This window comes from Amblyomma maculatum, chromosome 7 (genome assembly GCF_055883805.1).
Source record: "Amblyomma maculatum isolate TAMU_Amacu chromosome 7, ASM5588380v1, whole genome shotgun sequence".
Taxonomy (NCBI): domain Eukaryota; kingdom Metazoa; phylum Arthropoda; class Arachnida; order Ixodida; family Ixodidae; genus Amblyomma; species Amblyomma maculatum.
The window spans coordinates 249,240-268,678 of NC_139350.1; the positions used below are offsets into that span (position 1 = coordinate 249,240).

At 46.6% G+C, this 19,439-nt stretch overlaps 1 long non-coding RNA gene across 1 annotated transcript; it reads left to right on the plus strand.

Moving 5' to 3' along the window:
* Positions 1 to 469: 469 nt before the first annotated feature.
* On the plus strand, positions 470 to 5,460 carry LOC146182566 (uncharacterized). The gene is made up of 2 exons (XR_014708612.1): positions 470 to 551; positions 5,020 to 5,460. It is a non-coding gene; the product is annotated as an uncharacterized LOC146182566 (long non-coding RNA).
* Positions 5,461 to 19,439: the final 13,979 nt, after the last annotated feature.

Sequence of the window (19,439 nt, forward strand, 5' to 3'; positions counted from 1 at the left end):
AGTTATTACAACTTTCTTATTTCACGAAATGCCGTTTCTTGTTTGCTTCGCGGCCTTTTCACATTTTACTTATGCGCAGGTGCCGCTGCGGCCGCTGCGAAAGCATGCCCACACCTGAAGAAGATGTGTGCTGCCGCAGCATGCCGGTGGTGCTGGTGGTGTGCCAGCAGGACGGCGGCTGCATTACGATCCACCCAGCGTTCCAAAGCGTGTGCCTAACGCCCGAAGTCCTTCGGGCTGTGCACATTGCACTAGAGGAGGAGGGAGCGAACATCGATGGAGACGGAGATGTAAACAAGCAGGTAGTGCGGAAGCGTCAGGTGACAGATTCGCATTATGTTTTTGTGTGTGTGTATGATCCGTTTACTGTAAAGCGTGGTATTTTCAGGCAGCACCGCTTCATAGCCTACCGCTTGTTTACCATGTGGATTTGGGGCAAGCTGGGCGAAGGCAACAGGGTAGTCCTGCCAGCCTGCGTCGTTTGCCGGGTTCGGCGTGAATTGCCGTCGGCGAGCTACGTGGGATTCAGGCACCCTCCCCTTTAATCTCAGGTGATTGTCGCTTCACTGCATGCTGTATTCTAAACTTTATCACGTGTGCCAGGCGCACTGCTTCGAGTGGTGCATGGAAGTGCGTTTATTTTTAAGGTGGAAAAATAGAGAATGCTATTTTATGAACGCCAAGTTATGCACTGCGTCAAGTGTCTATTTTGTGGCACTGTTTAAGAACAGACATCTCATTCCTCTAAAGTGCCAGAACTTGTAGATATCTAAGCAAGAAAGGTGTAGAACTGTTAGTTAGTGAAAAATAAAGCCTGGGAAGAAAATTCAAATCCTAGTAAAAAAAAGATACACATCCAAAAACAATCCAGAATGGAGGACAATGCTGAGCATCGCCAAGTCTGCTTGAGCACATGCTTCCAAGCATCTACCATAAACATTCATTTATTTGGAATGGAATTTTATAGAAAAAAAAAATTAAACTCGAAACACAGAATGCTTGTGCCGAGGCAGCACAAGCATTCTGTGTTTTGATTGATACCGAGTGTGTGAATGCTCAATACTGACACAATGAAATGAGTGCTTGAAGGTTTGTTTATTGATACTCCTAGCCTTGAATACATGACGACAGATCACAGAATACATCCATTCCAGCAGTGGAGTAATACAGGTGAAGCACAGATCAAACCACAACTCTTGTTCCTGCATTTGCTGATCTGAATTATTAATTTGAATTTATTTACAGTCTAATATGCTTGCAGAGTGTTACATTTCTTATCTCCAAGCTGCAGTAATAGCTGGTCCCTTTCAGGTGTGTTTGCCAAAGTGTAGGGGCAGCACTGCATACTTTCAAAACGTTGTGCAGGTTCAACCGTCCTTGAACCAAATTTCATGAGCGTTAGCCATTGGCCGCAGTCACAGTTGCTGCTGCCACTTCGGTCTTGGCTCGCTTGCACTCTTGCTCAGCTTTTTGGCAATGGGCTAGTCTGGCTTCTCTTTGTTCAATGGTCTCGGCAGGCTGTCTGGCACGGTTGCAACCTCCGTCTATAGTGAGGTGGCGTATGTGCATGGTGTATTTCCGTAAGTTTAATGAAGGAGAAGGGGTAGATGAAACATTAAGACGATGATCACTGTAGCGCACGAAAATGTCTTGCAATTAGAAATTGATAGAGGCGATGTTTACTGTACAGTGCGAGAGGGTGTTGTAGTTTTACTATGAGGTGTGATAGGTTGTGGCAATAGCATAGTGCTCTCATGTCTAAGCTATAAAGATGACATTGTTTGCTGCACAGCGTGAGAGTTCAAAGTCAACATTGCATTCCTTTGAGGTTTGTGCACGGGAGAAGTAGAGCGAATGCTCTAAAAGCCTTATATTAGCTGTCTCGGCTATCACCAGCTGTCATGCCTGGACATAATCCCCTATTTCTTGATTATCAGCTGTATCTAACTGTGCATTACATCGCTCTCCTTTCACAGTGAATATATGCACACAAATTCTGCCAGCTAAGGTAGCCACTGCTTCTCATTTTGTGGCCTGTACTGCAGGAATCACTTAGTTGGGCTGGGAGACCTTGTCATTGCCTGTTCTAATATTTATCCCTCTGGCATTTTATAGAGCGAGGAGCTTCTTTCATAATTCATTCATTTGGCACTGTTGATAAGGATGTTTTTAACTTGTTCTCTTGCAATTTCTGGGGCCTGAACTTTGTCGACAGCTTGGCTTGTTGTCTTGCTTCCTTGAGATCTGTGAATATGTTTCTAGTTTTTACTGTCGCTTTTCTATCCGCATATCTCCTCTTCTGTGGCTTCTTTTCATGGTCGCTTAGAACAGAGCCCCAGATAGAAGGAACAGAACTGAAGAATTTACAGCTTTGCAGAAAAAGACCACGATGAAATTTGCAAGGAGAGAAGAAGGGAGCACTTATCCAAGGGGAAGAGGTCACCTGCCTTGGGGCAGAGCATTCCGACCAGTTACGTGGGTGTGTGATGGTGGGCTGTCGGCTTTGACGGTTCCAAGCGGCCTGCACTGGCTTCTGCTTTGGTTATGTGGGCTGAGGCATTCCCCGTCTACGGTACGAGCAATGCACTTTGCAACACACTCTCATGCTGTGCAGTAAGCATCATTCTCTTCATCTAGTTCAAACTACAACATACTGTTCAGCTGTGCGGCAAACATTGTGATCTTCATGAAGTACCATCTGCACCACTCCTTCATTTAACCTGGGTAAATATGGCATACACGTACGCCATCTGGACGAGTGCGGCCGAGGTTTGCTAGCGTAATGTCGGACCAATTTAAGCAGTGTGACATAATTCGCAGTGCTTTCACATTACTGCACCTAAGCAGAATTGAGTGCACTCATGCAATTTCTTTGGGGGGGGGGAAGGAAGGAGCAGTTCTTTTCACTGAACTAGAGTGTGCAGGTTGTGCCACAAATTTTTCTCAAAGTTGGCAAATCCCATGAATCCTTGCAGCTCATTGACCTTTTTGTAATTTTTGTAATTTTTAAGCATATGTAATACCTTTCCTGCAGTTTTGGTCTGTTCTATATTGTCACAAACCCCGCCTTAACGATTAACAGAGGCGCGGGATCCCCTTTACGGTTACCCGTCGTCCCTCTATGAGGTTTGAGAACACAGTTAAAAGATAGGCCGGTCAACCAGTGAAGTGCGTGTGTTGGTGTGTGATCAAGGAATAAATTTATGCGTCACTTTTTTAACACACAATGGGAACATATATAGGTAGTAGTCCAAATTACACTGCATAAAAAAATTAATAAAACACCAGGACATGATAGTAATAAAAAACGACTCAATAAATGACAAGAGAAAAAACCGACAATGAACAAACGCTGCGATAAAGAAGACTATAAAATAACAAAACAAGTATTCCAGAGATAGTAAGTAAGGGCGAGAGTTACACAAAAACACAGCGTAAAATACTAAGCCAGGTCAAGGTTTAAACAAAGGCAAAACGAATATTCAATTAACAAAATACTAAGCCAGGTCAAAGTTTAAACAAAGGCAAAAAGAATATTCAGTTAACCGACAGTCTGTAGCAAAACGGATTCTCACAGCCTTCTTATCTAATGAGGTATCGTAATCGCAAAGTTGGTCGGTAGCAGCGGCCGTACAGGGAGTGGGGACGACAAGTTGGTCGTGGGCTCGGTGAAAAAAACAAGACACTTTCCTGGAGCAAGCAGCCACGAGAGTAAGCTTTTTTGTATAGCAGGCCATCACATAGGCATAGGCAAAACTGGCTGTTCGAGGTTGGGCCTTGAGCAGCAGCTAAGAACGACTCCAGATGCTGATCGGTGTGTTCCTCGGTTGAAAAGGTATGAGTATTTGGAAATCTCTGAGATAAAGCAGTGATGTAATGATCAAAGTTGTCCGCGTCGCATTCCGTCGTGGCAGGTGGCAACCAGGAGAGGCAGTCTCCATCTGCGTGCCGTCGGCCACTTTTGTATGAAATGCTGTAGTCGTATTCTTGCAAGCGAAGTCCCCAGCGGGCTAGGCGACTAGACGGATCACAGAGATTGAGTAGCCAGCATAGGGAATGGTGATCGGTTACTACTGCGAAAGGCTCTCCGTACAGGTAGCAGCGAAACCGCTGCACGGTGAAAACAACCGCGAGACATTCCTGCTCGGTGATGGTGTAGTTGTGCTCAGTCTTGCTTAGAGTCCGACTGGCATAAGCAATCACATGTTCACAGTCGTCATAGCTCTAAACGAGGACAGCACTGAGGCCTATGCCACTTGCGTCCGTGTGCACTGAAGTTGGAGCAGAAGGGTTGAAATGCCGTAAGATAGGATGTGATGTTAGGAGGAACCTCAGTTGTCGGAAAGGATGAGTCGCATTACCTCACCGACTTCAACTTGTGCAGTGTGCAAAATGGCTCCATTCTGCACAGCTAGTACACTGCAAGTCATGTACTTTGCGCTGTAGCCTGGCGAGTCACAGCGATCATCCCCTGCCAGGTCTGTTGTTGTCCCTACAAGCTCACTAGCAAGTTCTGCTTGCCTTTGCTGAAAAAGCTGCAAAGAAGGAGATGTTCAATTTAGAGGCTACAAACTTGCAGTCACGTGGTTGCCTTAATGCATATTAGGATGAGGGGGGCAGGTTTCAAATGCTGCATTGCTTTTCACTTTTCTCACAGCACATTTACTAAAAAAAAAAATTGCAAAAATTATGCCTTCAGTACTAGAGCATGCAGCTGGTCTATTAAACATGTAGCCAAAGGCAACAGAGATGTGCAGTAGCAGGTGCATTGCACTGCAGTGCCTCCGCTGTTGCATATATGCTGCATTTTATATGTTTTATATGTTGCATTGTAGCTTCAAGTTGTTGTCATGAAAGGATGCGACATCTAGTTATCGAGTTAATGACATATACTTTGACTTGAATGTTGTATGAGAGATATCCTTATTGTCAAACCTCATTTCTGGCAGGTAGCAAGTATGCCCGTTGGTAGTTGTAGTTGGTCCTCTCTGTGATGCCTTGCTCCCCAATGGATTGCAGGAACCGAAGAACTGAAGCTATACCGCAGCCAGAGAACAAGATGCCTGCAGCCAGGAGGACATTTCTTGCTGCCTTTCCTTCAACCAGTGGTTGGCTTTTCCAGAGGAAAGAATGCTGCAGTGAGCATGTCCCCTTCACAGTCACAAGGCTTTCCGCTATGCTAAAGTAAAGGGTTCTTGTTTGCCCGCACATTGTTCAGGTCTCAAGAAGCTGCCGCAGGCAACCCTCGAACACAAGGAATTTTCGCTCTTTGTAGAGGGGTTCCTCAATCGCTGACTGGGCCGTTTCATCCTGATGGTCGCTGAAAAAGAAGTGCAGTGATGTCAGCGATTGGTGCCATGTGATTGTTAATATTATGAACTAATACGTAGCAGCCGTGGATGTTCATCTCGGAATGTCTTGGCTGTAAAATGTGCTAAATAAAGCTGCTGTCAAAGTTTATAGTAGGTATGCATTTTTTTTTTCATTCTATCAACAGGGAACAGAAAAATGCCATGGCAAATTAGGTACACTTTAGGGCTACGCAACCTATATTTTTTTCACAACAGAATCAAATATCCTTGTGCATCTTAGTGACTTGTTCAAATATTTGTGCAAAATTAAACTTCAAAGTGCATGTGATGGCTCTGTAGTAGCTCTAAAGACAGCACTAATGTACACTAGGCAGACACAGCATGACCATATTATGTAAGGAAAAATTGCCCTTTTGCTACCTGACGCAACTGTGAATATCCTAACACCACGTCCGAGATTAGTGGTGTGCAAGGTATGTATGAGTCATGGTCTCTATAGACTCATCAAGGCAATATTTGTTGACCCATTGTGAGTATTACCACATCCTTAATCATGTCAAGCCATGCATGAGAGTTATGAACGCTATCATTCGAATGGACTGTGTCACAGGGAGGGTATATTTGCAGGTTTGAATGAGTGAATATGTGACACATAGGTGACGTATTTCGTTAAGTTTTCTTTTTTTTTTTTGCCTAATAAACAGTGCTTAAATGACAAATTTTCTTGCCTGCCATAGCCAGCAAATGCACAAAAGTGGATGAAAGAAGTTCTAACGAGCGGCCAGTGATAGCAGCCTGCCACCGACTTCTCTGGTGGCAGGCTTCTCTGTTTGAACCTTGGTGCTGACTAGATATTTAAGTCCAATAGACACCTGTGTTCCTGGAAAAATTTCATATATTTAAAATTATTCGCAAGCACCCCATCTACGTTTAATGTAATCAATCATATAGCTCTTTAATACATTTTCACAACACTACAACATCTTTATCAATAATGACTTATCAACAGAATGGCACTCCCACATTGTGTTGCCACTGTATGCGTGCGAGTAGTTGAAGGCCCTGCTGGTGATGCTTCCTGCAGACAGATATTCATAATTATAATGATGGTTGCAGATTTGAAATTTTTCATGCTTTCATTTTCAAGTGCTGTATAGAGTGAACTGCCCGTAACAAAATGCAAACATTGTCAACTTGCTACACATACACAAATATTCTGAAAGTGGAGAACTGATATGACTAAAAAATTTGCACAGACAAGCTGTAGTCTGTGGAGTTTCAAGAGCCCTGAAAAATTTGGAGGCATGTTAGCAGCACAAACAAAAGACACAGTGCAGGACAGTCGACTAATACACTGTTCCATGAACCAATCCAGCAGCTCATTATTTTTGAACGTCGGGTCTCCCATGTTAATCCAGTTAATATATGTGCTCCGAGTTTCTTTTTTTGGTGCGCCAGTGCACACCAAAGCCTTGCATCATCCACTAAACAAAATTAACTATTTGAACTCCAAAATAATCTCATCTATACAGGAAGAGCTACATTTTAATTGCTTCCAGAAGGTGCCTCAAGCGATGATCGAGCTTGTGCATGGAAGCAGACATAACATTTGCACTAATTTGCATAGCTTACTTACTCGGGCAATAGAGCCATCATATGCAATATAATACAAAGCTGTTCAGTACAGTTGAAAATTAAGCATGTACGTATGTCAAAAGACTTGCATCATCCACTGGACAAAATGAGCTATCCAAAATATTCTCACCTCTACAGGAAGAGCTGTGGTATTTGGATCACCTCCGGTAGGTGCCTGAAGCAATGGTTGAACACGTAACTAACTGCATGAAAGCATAATGACATAGCAACAGTTGTGCTAGTTTATATAGCTTCTAGCAATAGAGCCATCATATATGTGTGCAACATATTTCAAAGTTATATATGTGGCCTAAATATACATAAATATAAATATAAAAGTATATATACATTGTTATTAATACCATGATAACAGTACTAACCTGTCCAGAGGAAACCTGTGTAGTGCTGAGGTCTTTCGGGCTTCCTGGCAATGATGGTTTGCCATGTTAGGAAAAGAAAGGAAATTTGTGCGTAATCAACATATTGTGTTAATGGCAGTTTTATTATTCTGCACATGAATGAGAATGAAAGGAGACAACAGTCTGCAAGTGCAAGGTCATAGTGGATACCTTCTTTTTTTTTTTTTATCTATATACCACATGTTATTTTTCCTTCCACTTGGTATTTGATTATCTTTCTGCCTAAATCGTTACATGACTAATTCTGATCAATATCAACCACAAAAGTGTTTAAAAAAAAACCTACATTTACCTTGGACTCGACTGTTGGCTCATTTCATTAATTGTATCATAACGAGCCAATTTCCCCTTCAATTTCCCACTTCATGAATGAGAAAGACATGCATATACAGGTGTTAAAAGGCAAACATCAAGAGTAGACTAAACGCACTGTAAAATAAGCATATCTTTAGGTGGATGGGGGGGGGGGGGATGCAGTTGGTCTGTATTGTTATTAGTGTGCTGGTATTTTTTTATTACAAGTCAGGCTTGGTTTATGGGGTTCAACGCCCCAAATTCGACTCAAACGAGGCGCCGCACAGCACATGTACAGGTGAGGACGTAAGTAAATGGAGCAGCTAGGCTTTTTCAGTCAAATTAAAATAACGCCTTCCTCACTGGAGATCAAGAAATATTTGTCCGTGAAAGGGCACTTGCGTCTACTACCGGTCCACGCATACCACGACTACCAGTTTCAAATATGCACCGAGTGAAAAATGAAGAAAAAGCGTGCTCCGTTTACTTTTGTCCGCACCGGTACGCGGGCACCTTGCTTGCGCTTCCGTTGAAAAGCGGCCGCTGTGTATTGGGCACAGCAGTCGACCACCCTAACCCACTGCACCACCCAGGCAAATTATACTGCGATTGTTGTGATCGCGTACACGTTAGTGTATGTTAATTCATGGTTTCATGTGCGCAGGTCGCCTTATCTTTCTTTTTTTTTCCTTATCCGCGCGCCGCAGGGCGAGAGCTCCCTTTCATACATTTTCAGCGCCTTAACTTGTTGTGGTCCTCTCGCAAGAGCGGTTTGCGCGCAAGGAATCTGCGCCTGCAAAACTTGCGCTAGGCTTCATGCACTTCCATGCGAGACTCCGAGCCATGCTACGCGTGTTTCCACAATAACTCGCAACCCAGAAAACTTACCATTCCAGGGAGAAACTGCGTCAGCAAAGCGTCGGACTTGAGGCGTTGACGTCTCGCGTTGAGGCCAGTTTGCTGCGCCAAACTGGAATTATACTGGTATGCGTCACGGGAAAAGTGGCGGCCACAAACTCTGAGCTCCTGGCGCTTGTCCGACGATGACAGCCCGACGCGTTGGAGCCAGCTTTCCCGCGTGACACCTTGCTTTGTAGGGACACGATGTCGCATTATAACATCTTTCCTGTCCTCGGCTTTACAGCCAACTACACAGCAATGGTGGTCCATTGCAGACCAGAAAAAAAGCAGCAGCAGTTGGGATCGCGAGATTTCAAGACTGACAACCGGGCAACACGTGCTTTTGCGAGCAGACGGATCTCTCTCGGCCGGAAGTGTTCCGCTTCTATCAAGATGCGCGCAGAATTCTTACCTTTCTTTAATGTACAATAATAACTAACGAATAAAATACTACTTTCAGGAAGAATAGTGCTAATTTTAAAATCTATAATTGCAAAAATTACACGTGATGTCATATGGCCATGGCCAATGATAACGCTAACCCCAATGACGTCGCATGGGCTGGGCGGCTGAAAACGCACGGTGGTGAGTCGCCCAAATCGGCTGCGAGCGGCAATTTTCCAAAATTATTTGTAAATTACAGCTAACACGCAGAGCTTTTTGAATGTGATCTCGATGCTCACTAAGACCACTTCTAAACACATGTAGCATCAAAATACGGCCGTAAATGGCGTTTCAGGGGCCCTTTAAGCCCTCCGCTAGGCACACTAGCCAGGCACTATAATGGTGGTGAAGGCTGGGCCCAAAAGCGGTTCAGCGGTACCGCAGCATAGCCACAGGTCGGGAGGCCAACCACTCAGATTAAGAAATTATACTACTACAAATTGAAAAGTATCAATCAACATAAAAAGAACAGACATTTTGATAAATTCGCTTGTGAATGAGGTAAGGTATTTTATCAATACATTCTTAATTTAAAAAAAAATCTTGCAACACTCTTATCGCCCCACCCCCTTGATGTTGCATCGGTCAGGAGGCGCTGCCAGAGGTAACCAAGGCAACGGAGATAACGAAGCTTACGAAGCACACAGCGGTTTCTTATCGCTATCTGCTGCTCATCTGCTGTGGTGCGGGCCTTGGTGCGCCCGGGAAAGCGTAATTTAGTCATGAATTTAGTTCGCAAGTCTGAAAATGTCCCTTTTGCGAAGATTTCGACGCCCTTGCTGGTCGCTGCTCTGTCGCCGTTTTGTGAGATTTAATATATCCCCCTGCAGCCGTGTTTTTTTGGTTTCGTCCTCTTCGTCGTGCGGGCAGTGCGAAGTCTTTTTGCAGCAGTGTATTGCGCTTAGCGTTTTATCGCAAGATGAGCCCGCACAAAGTGAGGAAGCGATGCTCTGTGGCACGTTGCGACAGCGTGGACTCAACCGTCGGTGTCTTATTATACCGCTTTCCGGCTGACTTTCACCGATGAGCAGATCTAGAGGTTGCACGCAGACTCAATGTGTGCTCTAATGCTCCTGTGTTAAGCACGTTTGTTGATGCTAAAGCTGTCTGGACTGGTGCAGCCTTGAAATTGCCTTGAAAACTGCGTTTGAGCGGACGCTGTGCGGACGTGTTCCGCATGAGCCCCCGCCTTGAGACCGATTTTCGGCGGAACGCACTGTGCCTTGGACTTGCATTTTGTGAGATCGTCTGCAGGCAGTTGCCCTGTACCTGTGTACACCATATTTTGGCAGGTGTTCCCCCCTTTTAGGGGTTTTTTCACGATTTGTACTAGACCACGGTGCAGCAGAATCAGGCCTAATTATTAGGCCGAGCCGTCGCCAGCGGCACCGGGCTCCGGGGCTGTGACTTGTGGTTGTGGGCCTTTGCGAGGCTGAAGACAATGAAGTGCTCCATTGAGGGAGAATCTATAACGCCCGAAGAAGGGCAACCAGGGGCTCAGGAGTGCGGACGTGTTTTGCGTCGACTCCACACTTTTTGTCTCGATGTGCCAGAAATTTTCATCGGAATTTGGTTTCAGTGGTGCCATTGTGCGTTGGAACGCGTCGTGATATTGTGGACACCGAATTTGTGACTGTGAGTGCAGCAGTTTGGTTTTTATTGTCGGTCTTGTGCGGACCACCTGCGAAACGCTAGCGCCCGTGTGGCCTAGCGCAGCTTCGGCCGAGGAGACCGGCCCGGAGGCCCCTTCACCGCCGGTCTACCGCCGCGTTTGTGAACCAAAAATGACGATGCACGTGACCGTAGAAGGTACTGACCTCGATCCAGAAGACTACGACAGCACCTGGGTACAAACGCTCAGGAAATAGGTTGAATCGAAAAGCAAGCAGACTCTTCTGAATGATTCCAAGGAGGACAAGGTGGTGCAACACCGCGTTCCGAACGGGGAAGCCGCTCATGGCGCTGCTAAAGCAGCTAGAAGAAAATTGGCTGAACGGTCAATAGCTATGAATCTTCCGAGGTTCCCGGAAGAAGGTATCAAGCTGATTATTAGGCCTCGTGAAGTTCTAGCCGTCATTAAACGCACGTCGGGCCCGCTGCTTAGTCAGGCCCTCGCCATGGCTACCGGAATCAGATGGTCGGAGCTGGACTCATGGTGTGTCAATGGAAAGCAAGGTACGGTCACGGCCGCTCGATGGAAGCGCACTAGGTGCGGCCTGCTACGTCGCTCGAAACCGGCGGGAGGCGCCTACTTCCAGTCGCCACCGCCGCGGCGCCACCGTTCGGGGACAGCCGCGCGCGGAGAGCTGCGCCTGGCTGCGCTTTGAGGGAGGCGTCGGCGTGGTAGAAGCCTTTTATTTTAAGGATATAAGAGCTCCGCTTCACACAATTTGGCAACAAGAATTAGTATATACTGTCATGTCTAGTGTGACCATGCCAGCACTTAGCGCTTGCTCGGCAAGGATGTATACTGGAGTGTACCCCGAAAAACTTACATTGACGATGGTTCAAGGCCACTCGATTGGAGAGCTCGCATTACCGTGATGTTGCATTCGGATCCAGTTGTTCGTCACATGAAAATGTGACCCCGCTGTGAACAATTCGAAACTGTTCAGCTGCCATGGTAGCCTAATGCATAACCACTTAATTAACTATGTCGCGAATTCCGTGTGTCATTTTCATACCATTTACTCATTCCTGCATACCGCTTTTATACACAAATTGATGTCAACCTGTTCTAAGCTGCCAGCGCTATCCAATAAAAAAATGTCCTATTATGAGCAACCTCTGTGAAAATGTGACATGCAACCAACCGTTCTATCTCATTGTGACAAATGTCAGGGTGGAAATATGAAGACGTTTATTAGGTTAAATCTAGATGATAACATTGGATCTTCGACTCAGTTGGAGACCTTGAACTTTGTACGCCAGAACGCTATCCGTCATGGCTTCCCGCATTTTGCATGACCGGACAAAGTAAGCGCGCTTGATAGAGCCGGTCTGCCTCAAGGTGCTACGTATATGAGCCGAAAGTTTTTATTACTATTTTTATTGGCTGCTCGCAAACCCATACAATTTTGCTGGTTCGTAATTTTCAATGGAAGAACGCGCATCGAGTGTTGCTGTTATGAAACTCTTAGCTGTGATCACAAGAATGTTTACGCGTCAGAGCGCAACTGCAGCCGAGATTTAATGGCCACACAAAAACAGGAAGAAAATTACCATTCGCAGACGGAAACCCTTCCTTGAGACAGGTTTATGCCATAGCCGTAAATATCGCTCCACTGTTGAGCTGACATTTCCAGCCCAGCTCGCTATCAGGGGGGGCAGCAACTTTCATTGTTTTTATAGATTAGCTGCACGTACTGTGCCCAGTGAGAAAACAATGATGAAACGAAAAGTTTACACAGCTTGCTACTGCGCCGGACCTCCTCAGACTATCATTCTGTTAATGAAGGTGCTCGTAAGCTCACAAAGCTTGATTACATCCTTTGCGGGTACATCAAGCCTCCATTGTCCTTAGCTTTCATTAACCTGTTACTGGTCCAGATGACTCATATTTCCTGCAGCAGGCTTTTGCACGACTGACATGTCGCCTCAAAACCATTACCAAATATCGCATAAATTAAGCAACAACCTGGTAGTGATAAACAAAACTTGGGGTTCTTAAGTCTCCTTGAGGAGCCCCGTTAGAGTGCCCGCACTTTGCTACCTGCTTATTCACCGTATCCCGTAATTGCTGCCTCTGTAGCTTATCATAAGAATGCAGCCTAAAGCCACCGCATTATATTAAATAGCACCCTACACATAGCTATATAAAGCCCCTCTTTACCGAAGCCATACGAACGTGCCCTATAGGAGTATAGTGTGCCTGACTTGGGATCTAAGGGTCCCGCTTTCAATAATTCCCATTTCACCCTTGCATCTTATTGACTTTTTCTGGTTTGGCAGCTCCTACCACATTGAACATGTCATGTGTTCTCATTGCGCCAAAGGTGTCTGGCCATATCACCAACTAAAGTGCCTCTTACCAGAGAGGGTTTTTTTTTTCGACCTTCCGCCGACAGAGCGGGCGCCGAATTTTCTGTGGAACGTGGCTTTTCATTTTATCGCATCGGCTCAAACAGTCTCAACAGTATAAACAAATGTTGTATGCACAGGCTCCTTTACTTGCAAGGCCACTCAGACTAAGCGCGGCAACATTTAAAACAAATTGCATGCTTATATAAAAAAGAAAACCTTCGTAGGTTTTTTCTGATATGTCCTCGCAACATAACCTGCGAGAAAAGCTTCTGGTGCTACCTCATCGTGTTCATCTGCTTCACAACACATCGTTAAAAATCCTTATTCACTGGCCAGCTCCCTGGTAATTAAATAGGTTAAACAACGGGACAGGAACACAGGAAAATAGGACGACACAACTAGCGTGGTTGTGCCGTCTTCTTCTCCTGTGTTCCCGTCACGTTGTTTGCACGGTTAGCCTATATTAATCACCAACAAGTCCAATCTGCTGTCCCTTGTAGCAAATTCAATGGCAGCTGATAGGTCATTTTCTGGTCTTTTTAACCTCAGCGCCGCTTTCATTTCAGAGGAAGCGACTGCATTTCCACTCCTCGCTGCTGTCTGCCTGAAGCGAGCTCAGCAGATAAAATTAGAGGGTCTCTTAGATGTCTCTTAAGCTGAGGACGGCGAAAGCCTACCCTTCTCCTATCATTTGCCTCTCATCGTTTGCCATAGTTCGTCATTTCAAGTCGTCGTTTGATATATTGGTCGTTTTTCAGTCATGATGAGTCTGCCTGCGTAGTCATTGTAGCCCTTATCACTCATAACTAAGCAGGTTACTCATTTAGAATCAGCAGTGGTCATTACATGTCGTCGTTTCACATATTGGTTATTTCGTAGTCATTAACAGTAATGATGAGTCATGCCTAGCTATTATAGTCATTACCACACATCGCTAAGCACTTCTACTCATTTATAATCAATAGCGGTCATTACATTTAGTTTGATATAGTGGTCATTACAAATCATTTTAGTCATTATTAACTATTATTAGTCATTAGCATCAGTCATTACCTCTAACAATGTCTATAACTTTTATTGATTACCTATCACCATCAATCATTTTCATTCTTAATCTCCCTCCTTGCACGTCCGCTTTTGCGACTGGCACACCAGTGCACAGATGCGACGCACAGATAACAGGTACAGCTTCTGCGCATAGATTTTCGCTCGATGAGCCTAGAACGGCTTTCGCCTTAAAAAACAAACGCATCCAGTCTAAATGTTAACGTGCTTGCACACGCGCACACAAAAATGTTTGCGTTTACCACGCAGACGCGAGGCGAACGTGCCTAGAAAGGAAGCAAACCGCGCGCTCAGAGCCGGTGACCCCGGCGGCGACGTGTCCCCGAACAGTGGCGCCCTCAGCAGAAATAGCGAGCGCAACTGTAAACTCCCCAAGGACGCGCTTGCCCATTGACGGCGGCGCGACGCAGCAGGCCGCACCCAGTGCGCTTCCATCGAGCGGCCGTGGTACGGTGCTCTTTCATTCCTTGGACTTTAGTCGAGACGTGAAGGTAGCCGCAATCCGTTGCTTTAAACTCGATGACAAGGAGCATGAAGTGGTGGCCAATCTGATCGCACCGGAGGATTGCGGCCGGGGAGTCGTTCATTTGATCTGTGATACATTCACGGAAGAGCAGTTGTTCAGAGCATTGAGGAAGGATCCACAGAACCCAACGGTCGCTGGGGTGTGGCGGATGGGGAAGACTTCCACTATTATTATCACCTTTTTGGAACCTGAAGTCCTAAGATTTGTCAGGATTGAAGGCATGCTTATGCCATGTCGATCGTTCAAAAAAAGATATGAAGTTCAAAAAAAGATATGTGGAGAACTTGATCATCGCTTAGATGTGTGCGATAGTGAAAAACCTAAGTGCCGTGGCTGTGGGGTGGTATCGCCGCCCGAAGATCACCAGTGCACTCCCCAATGTCGCCTATGTGGAAAGGGCCACCTAACGGGAGACAGACGCTGCAAAGAACTCTTCCGTACACCCTAAGTTATCAAGAAGAGACAGTGGGAAGCAAAATTAGCCGCCGAGGAGGCAGCCAAAAAGAAGCTAGCCGCCGAGGAGGAGGCCAAGAAGCTGCAACAGGTCCGCTTTAGTCGTCGCGATGGGCGTAGTGAGTCCCACAACAAACTTTTTTGACCAACATTGACAAACCCGAAGTAATCGCATTGCAGGAGTGCAGTAAGCACGCTAAGCTAGCGAGTTACAAATCATACGCGGGACGAGATGACAACACGCGAGTGGTCACCCTTGTCAAAAGGAATATAACGGTGCTGCAGCATAATACCGGGACAACAAATGTTGACCATATACTAATCGAGATAATCCCACAAAAAAAGAACATTCAAAAGTCTATTCATTCTCAATGTATATAGCCCGCCTCGACAAAAACGTCAATGCAACTTCAATGAGCTATTCGCCAAAGCGCGAGTGATCGCGAAAGGAGGACCCCTGTTGATAGTAGGGGACTTTAACGCGCATCACACAGCATGGGGGTATAGATACACGCAGGTAAAAGGACGCGAACTATGGAACAGCATTCAGCAGAATGGCTTATTGCTTCTGACGGATCCCCTGAAACCAACCCGCCAGGGTAACAGCGTTACAATAGACACATCTCTGGACTTAACTGGTGAAACACAGGTGAAAATTTAGGCAGCGACCATAAAATTATAGAAATCGTAGTAGATAACGGCCCACCGGTTGTCCGCACCAAAAAGGCAACGTTGGTGAACTGGGAGGCTTTCCGAAATGGCCGCACAGGTGACGAGGAAGGCATAAGTAACATAGACGATTGGAATAAAAAGGTCAATCAGTCGGTCGACGAAGCAACGGAGGAGGTGGAGGTTGACGAAGACATTGAAGGAGTAGACCGTCACATGGTCAGTCCCTGGCGTAAGAAGAAGGATCTAGAAACGAGACTCATACAGAAAAGAGGGAATAGGAACTTGCGCAGAGAATTGGCAGTGCTTAAAAAAAAGAAATTGAAGAGTATGCGCTCGTTTTAACGAGGCAAAACTGGGGCAGCATTTGTGAAAAACTGGACAGGAATATCGGGAAGGCAAGTACGTGGCACTTACTTCGGCATCTTCTAGATCCCGACAAATCTAAACTGAAGGCCAGGCAGCAAATTCACAGGCTAATACATACCTTTGACGGGACCGCGGCTACTCTCATAGCCCAGGTCCGAGACCGGTATTTGAACTGTGCAGAGGGTATAGGCCAACAAATGCCTGATTACAAGGGCCAGGAAAACCCGGAGCTAGATAGCCCGATAACGGTTGCCGAAGTCCGGGCAGAAATAAATAGACTGAGAACAAAGACTGCTGCAGGTCCGGACAGAGTCAACAATCGAATGCTAAGAAACTTGGACGACGCGTCGATCCGACACCTCGCAGCATTCATGCAGGAGTGTTGGGAGGCCGGTCGGCCTCCGGAAGACATGGAAAGCCGCAAACCTCGTATTCCTCCCGAAGCCGGGGAAGCGGCCGGGTTTCGAACACTTGTGTCCGATCTCGCTCACGTCATGCGTGGGGAAACTAATGGAGCATGTTGTTCAGGCCCGGCTCAACCGGTTTTTGGAGGACAACGATATCTATCCGAACACCATGATAGGATTTAGACCGCATTTGGCCGCATGCGATGTCATGTTGCAGCTAAAAGAACAGATCATATACAATTCAACAGTAGACACCAGGGTGATCATTGGTCTAGACGTGTCAAAAGCATTTGACAACGTGAAGCACTCGGCTATTCTGCAGAATCTCAGTGCATTAAATGTTGGAGTTCGCACGTACAACTACATACGCGACTTCCTCAGCGATAGAACGGCAACTATCAGTATGGGGGGACACACAGTAGAAGGTATTCGACTGGGAAACAAAGCCACTCCACAGTGATCGGTGTTGTCCCCGACGCTGTTTAATATCGCCATGATTGGCCTCCCCGCAAAACTAGAGGAAATCCAAGGGCTACACCATAAATTATATGCAGATGACCTGACTCTGTGGATGTGCAGGGGCAGTGACGGTGAAATTGAACAGACACTCCAGCGGGCAATCGAAGTTATAGAAAGATACTTAGAACCGAACGGGCTCAGATGTTCGGCCGAGAAATCGGAAGCGCTCGTTCTCACATCAATGCGATCGCCCCATCGTCGGCGTATAAAGCAGGATAACCCGGAAATAACACTCAGGGTCAACGGTAACGTTATACCAACGGTGGCAAGCATTAAAGTTCTGGGATTACGAATTCAGGCCAACGGTAGGAACTCGGAAACGATACAGAGGCTAGACGCTAGCACCAGTCAAACCTGTAGACTCCTGAAGCGGATCGCAAACAAACATGCGGGCATGAAAGAAGCTAACCTCCTTAGGCTAGTCCAGTCTTTTATAATCAGTAGGATAGTCTACGTGGCGCCGTATTTACGGCTTCACAAGGCAGAAAAGGAGAAACTTGACGTTCTCATTCGTAAAGGGATAAAAACGGCACGAGGTTTACCACCCAATACTTCGACAAACAAGATTATGAGACTAGGGATTTCCAATACCCTCGAAGAGCTCATTGAAGCTGCAAGGACTTCACAATACCAGGGACTGTTGCGCAGTCGTACTGGTCGGATCATTTTGGAAAAACTGGGGTATGGAGCCGCAAGCATGCTCCAGACGTACAGAAAAAGTACCTAGACAAGTTAGGGACAAATTAAAAATACCTCCGCTCCCCAAAAACATGCACCCCGTTTACCATGAGAGCCGGAGGAGTGATAGAGCAACAGCGCTGCAAGCCCGTTTTGAGGGCTTATATACAGATGCCGCACAATGCGCGAACGGTAGGGGACGTGTTTCAGTAGCAACTAGAGAAGACGGGGGCTCAGTAGTTTGCTGCAGCACCCGAAATTCGACCACAACGGAGGCGGAAGAGGTGGCCATCGCGCTAGCTCTAACACAACAACAGGTCAAAATTATAGTTACAGACTCGAAATCAGCGATTAGAAACTTTGACATGGGCCGCATTTCGGCCATAGCAGCAGGAGTGTTGGCCAGTGGTCCATCACCGCAGAGCAGGTCGCGCTCATTTGGACACCGGCGCACCAGGGGTTGAGGGGGAACGAGAAAGCGCACGTACTGGCCCGAGGATTAGCTACATTCCGGGATCCCAGTGACGACTTATACCTAACCCCGTACCCCTTGCGCGATGAGGAGCCCCTACAGTTCGACGATGACCTTAACACCTACCAAGATATCCTAAATAATTACAAATTAGGCAGATCAGTACTACTAAAAGCGTGTAAGCAACTCACCAAAAGCGAGAAGGTTATGTGGCGTAAGCTACAGGCTGGAGTATTCCCGAACCCCCAGCTTTACTGCAAGTGGCACCCGGAAATTTTTAGCCCCAGGTGCAAACGTTGCGATGGCATAGCGGACATGATCCATATGATATGGACGTGTCCTAGATTTGGAGAACCTGACAGAACAGATGAGTCCTGGGAGGCACTACTTCTCAAGCAGGACGAAAAAGGGCAGCGAGAAGTCATCCGTCTTGCTCTGGCCGCTGCTCAGATCCAAGGGATCCAGGTCGACGGCTGAGGGGGAGGACATGGTTGGGACAGAGCTTCGCCTCAGATCCTCACCAACCTTTTGACGGGTGCAATAAATGTTATTTCTCTCTCTCTCTCGAGGCGGGAGAATGGACCTGGGTTTTAATTTAAGGCCCAAGATCGGTTCAAGAAGTCTATGTACGGGGATCACTCCGAGAGTAGGCCTACCGAGAAACAGGCGGGCAGCGACGGGCGCCAGACGCACGAAGCAGCCCAAGTCAAGCGGGGGAAAGCGCCGGTGTGGAAGAAACGGGGACCGTTTCTGAAGATGCCAGCCAAGGATTTCAAGGTTGTGTGCCGGCCCAAGAATTAGGACTTCAATATAGTGACGCCGAAGCAGCTCGGATGTGCCTTGAGAGCGGCAGCGGAGCTGACGAACGCGACTGCGGTGGAAGACCTGGTGCGGGTCAATGAGACAAACAACACGATGACGGGGAGCACGCCGTGTATGAATCGTAATGGGGCATATGCGAATGTAAAGACGTTCAAGCTGGGCGGTCGTGACCTTGAGGTTTCGGCGTATGTGGCGGCGCCGGAGAACTCTGTGCGCGGAGTAATTTACAATGAGTACAACGGATGCTCACTGGCAGAAGTTCGCGCAGGATTCTTGAAGAAGAACGAAGACATGGAAATTTTGGATGCCAGACCTTTGGGCAAGTCAAAGGCGATTCAGATCACTTTCGGGGGGAAGCGCGTTGCCCGGCAAGTTATTTATTAGAACTGTCTGTACGCTGTGATCCCGTATAGAGAGTTAGTCGAGACCTGC